Raw genomic sequence first — 4,821 nt, forward strand, 5'->3', positions numbered from 1 at the left:
ATGTATTATTTTATGTGAATATCTTGATGAAGGGGTGCGTGTGAATATCAGTGGGGAAATCCCCATCCTCTTTGTTCCTCTGTGTGTAGTGTATATGGGTGTGTTGTGCTGAAGGATAATCTGGGAGTATGTGTGTTTTTGTTGTTTTGTAATATACGTGTGTATATCTTGATGGAGGAGTGTGTGTGCAGATCAATGTGGGTGGTCTGTCTATTGTGTCAGAGTGTGTTGTGTGTATACAAATTATGAGAGAGGCCCTGGTGATCAGAATTTTAATTCACCTTTACTTATAAACAAAAAGTGTTTTGAACTCTTTTATGCCAAGTTCTATACAATACACTTTTATGCCAATTCTATAAATGACTTTTCCAACTTCTTCTTCTTTTATGACACTTTATAGGATGTCTAAACACATATCTTCAGCCTAAAACAAAAGGAAAACACTAATTACAAATTTTTGAATCAAGTATATTTATATCTCCATCTTCTTCACTCTGATGCCTGTAAGGTTTCCAATTCTTCCTTTTGTTTGGTCATCCAACTACATAAATTTTGCTAATAGAAGTAGTAGTAAATACATTCATCTATTGGAGTAGGCCTCCTTCTTTTTATTTTGTAGCATATTCTTTTGTTTAATCACTGAATTCCACCTTCCTTTCCTCTTTCTTTTGTCATTGGGGATTCAAGGTTTCGGTATCACCAAATTGTAAAACCGTCCTCCATCAATCATAATGATTTTCCCCTGTTCAAACATCTTTTGTAGATGATGCATCAGTAGGGTCATGGGAGCCCATGACAAACTGTTAAAATGCTTTCTTGATAATCATAGATATTGAGTCTTCACTGGAACCCCTTTCTCCATCCAATTTTTTCAGGGACTTTCCAATTATCTGTTGCAAAAAAATAATAATAAAGATTACACTACAATCTCAAATTTATGCATGGAAAACCTTCATTGAAATTAAATCAAAAATTTAAAAATATATAAATACAGAGATTTCAAAACTATCCTTGTTACTCCTTAAGGGATGACAGGTAAATGAGAAATAGCTAATCAAGTCTTCGAGATCTAGACTTGTATTGATACTTTGATTAAACAAGCTCTTATTAAAAAGAGAAATTTCAAAAGCAAATCTTCTTAGTGTGGAAACCAGGAGGAGGCTCCCAAGTGTGAAAGAAGATGTTTCAGGTAAGAGATCTTATAGAGCACCTAATTTAGTGGAAGCTTAGAGAAGGTAATGCACATATATGGTTTGATGATTGGACTGGCCGTGGACATTTTTACTTTATTATCCAGGATAAGAGGGATAGAAAGATAGAGATCAGAGAGATGCTGATTTGGTAATAGAGGTGCAATGGAATGCAGTGCTTTAGAAGAGTTGTTCCCAAAGGACATTGTGTGTCATATAATGCATAAGGTGACACCACCTCAGTAATTACAGCATAGGGACAAATCAATATGGAATATAGAAGCTACGGGGAATTTTACAGTCAAATCAGCCTGGCACTATGTTAGACTCAGAGAGCAACCCAATAAAGTCTATAAACAACTACGGATAAAAGGTTTACCTTTTAATATTGTATTTTTTATGTGGAGGATATAGAGAAGAAAGATATTTGTTGATGATACTATCATAAGGTGGGGTGTAGAAGAACCTTCTAAGTGTTGGTGTTGTCAAAGTCCATCACAATAGACTATGTCTCATGTTTTGAGGGGATCATATGCTACTTACAAGACGTGGTCCTATTTCTCTTCTTTTATAGGTATAAACATTCATGGAAGGAGCCTTAGAAACACAGTATATGCATAGTGGGAATCATATGTCAAAGTAAGGGAGAGAGTTTATTACAGAGTAATCCCAGCAATAATAATGTTAGAATTATGTTGGAGGAGAAATCCTCTCAAGCATAAAGGAAAATGTGTTTCTACTAAGAGGCTGATATTTAATGTGACAAGGCAACCTAGAATCTTCATAAAAGTGAGAAAGCCTACAATGGAAGTATTTTTTGAATGGCCAGGAATCATACAATAGCGCAAGCAGATAAAACCTAAGATTAAAGCAACACCAGTCTTATGGAAGGTTCCATAGGAGGGTTGGGTAAAGTATAACACTGATGGGGTCTCAAAGGGAAATCCAGGGGAAAGCTCTTAGGATTCTACTTAAGAGACTCACAAGTAGATTTGATACATGTAGAGGGAGAAACATTAGAGGATACAATTAGCATGGAAGTTGAGGCAATGGCTATTCTACATGCAGCAAAGCAAAGCAAGAGTTCAAAACAAGATAGAGCAATTATTCGGACTGGCTCACTGTTGATGAAAAAACTAGTAAATAGGGGATGGGGGATGCCATGGAGGGTAGCAGATATAATCAATCAAATATGGCAGGTATTAGTAAGTCTGAAAGTATAGATTCAACACATATACAACAAAGGCAATCAATTAACAGATTACTTAGCCAACATAGCCTTGGAATAAGAGCAATTCAGATATACATCCTTCAATCAGTTACCAAGTATAGGAAGGAAGATCTGATTAGTGATAAAAATAAAAATACAATCTGAAACTAGCAGTATCAACAAGCTAGAAAGACTGGAAAGGCTAAAGCAAGAGGATACATATTTACAACCTATTCAGCTACACAAAAAGGTGAAAATGCTACTTATCCTAGATGCACAAGCCAAACAAAAAGGACTCTAAGTAGATGCGGAGGTCTTAAGGTCAGATCTTTAATACATGTGGCTGAGGTTTTTGGTTTTGTTCGACTACACGTGGGTTCGAGCACCTTACAATCTCCCTCCTTTCATAGCTACAAGCAACTAACAAAATCAAGTTTAGTAGTAAGGTCAATCAGTCAATTAAAGCACTATAGGAAAGGTCTCTAACCTGGACTAAGTAACAAAGCTCAGCAGACAAAACCAAATTTGTTATCACCAAAAATAATTGAAGGGATCCTTACTCTGGAGAACACAGCTGGAAACAAAGATTTAATATTATCAAACCAAGGATATGAAAAAAGTGATAGTTCAAGTTAACAAAATAGAAATAGTGTCTTACTCATGCAAGCTGGAAAACAAGCTGCTAATCTAACCAAGGCACAGTGTTTATCACCCACAGCTGGAGAATCACGAAATGGGCCGGTCCTTTTATTTTGTAATGGTTGGTTATTTGGGATGGGTTGGTTAATCGTTTGAGAACAATAATTTGATTATTATAAATAAAATCCCAAATTAAACAAAAAAAATCTTCTTAGTGTTTTTGGAACGTATTATCATTATAAAAACAAAAGTTATCTCGCCTTTTCCTCCAAACAATATGCCATAAGGTTTTTCTTCAGTGAAGAGTTATAAGTCTTACTATTTGATGAATTCAAATCTATTTGACGAGCTTTAGAATTCTAGAGTATTATAGAATCTCTATCTGTAGTCTCATATTCAACTTTTGTAGTTGGGATACATTTGGGAAAGTTGTCCTTCACATCTTTGGATGTGTATTTGTTTGTTCTTTTACCCCCTAGAATTTATAAATGAAACTATCAGAGTTTTATTTTATGTTTATGGATGTTATCGCGTCCTCGGAATAGTTGTAGTATAATGAAACTATCAAATTAAAGTTCTTTATTGTAATCCACATTGAACAAATGTTTATTTCTTCATCTCCTAGAGCTTTCTCTGCACTTGAGTGTTTAAAAATTGAATTTGATACTTTGATATATTTACTTACTTAATTTATGTCGAGCATATAAGGTGAAGCGATGCACTAAATTTCTTCTTTACTGTTGCAGGAGATACCTGATTTAGGTGAAATAGTAGGAACAACGAGTCGAGGACTTGATTATTTTTAAGCCCTATGATGGAAGCTAGCAATTTGAACTCAAAGTGAATGACTTAATTAAAGAGTAGAAACGGGAGTAAATTGATTAGTTTTTGCTATGTATTCAAATGTTATGAAAAAATTTATTTAATACTCAAGCTCTATCTAGATGGTAACTATTTTTTTTGTGAAACAAGTATTGAAAATAATATCATGGGATATTAACTAAGTTTTTTGGTCTCTAATTATATATATATATATATCATGTTTTTGTATCGAGATTCTTGACAACAATTTGGTATTTTATTGGATGAAATTTATTTTTTTGTGATATTAGGGTCATTTGTGGTCAATTAGAGACTAGAAATATTGCTCATCTTTAAATTTTTATCTAGGATGATATGTTGTTCGTCTTTAATGGCTGATCTATGACTAGAATGTGGCTCATCCTTAAAGGTTGATCTAGGAAAAGTCTATTTGGGACGAGAAATACCATCACAAAAAGATAATTATGATGAGGTAGTTAGTCTATTTGAGATAAGATATATCGTCACTAAAAGATAATTATGACCATGTAGTTAGTCTATTCGGGATGAGAAAAACTATCACAAAAAAATAATTATGATGAGGTAGTTAGTCTATTTGATACATGAAATACCATCGCTAAAAGATATACTATGATAAGGTAGTTAGTCTATTTGGGACGAGATTGCTCGTCGCAAAAGAAAAATTAAGAACAGATAATTAGCCGATTGGGACAAGATATACCATCACTAAAATACAATTATGACCAGCTTTTTTGCCGTTGCAAAAGGGGTTTCAAGGACCGGTTTATTGAACTAGTCGCTAATGACCATTAGCGACAGACCTTGTTAGGATGGGACGCAACAAGATTTTTCATGTCGTAAAAGACCAATTGGGACAAGATTTTGACTCTCTGGGACCATATTTCCCTTTCTTATAGGTTGTTTTCTTGTAGTGTATCTTTTATTAATAGATCATCCCAT

General features: G+C 34.1%; 1 long non-coding RNA gene across 1 annotated transcript; it reads right to left on the reverse strand.

Moving 5' to 3' along the window:
• Window positions 1–289: 289 nt before the first annotated feature.
• Window positions 290–3,133, reverse strand: LOC107877126. The gene is made up of 3 exons (XR_001676175.2): window positions 3,059–3,133; window positions 2,888–2,974; window positions 290–890 (listed from the first exon to the last, which is right to left on the reverse strand). It is a non-coding gene; the product is annotated as an uncharacterized LOC107877126 (long non-coding RNA).
• Between the last annotated feature and the right edge of the window lie 1,688 nt (window positions 3,134–4,821).

This window comes from Capsicum annuum, chromosome 7 (genome assembly GCF_002878395.1).
Source record: "Capsicum annuum cultivar UCD-10X-F1 chromosome 7, UCD10Xv1.1, whole genome shotgun sequence".
NCBI lineage: Eukaryota > Viridiplantae > Streptophyta > Magnoliopsida > Solanales > Solanaceae > Capsicum > Capsicum annuum.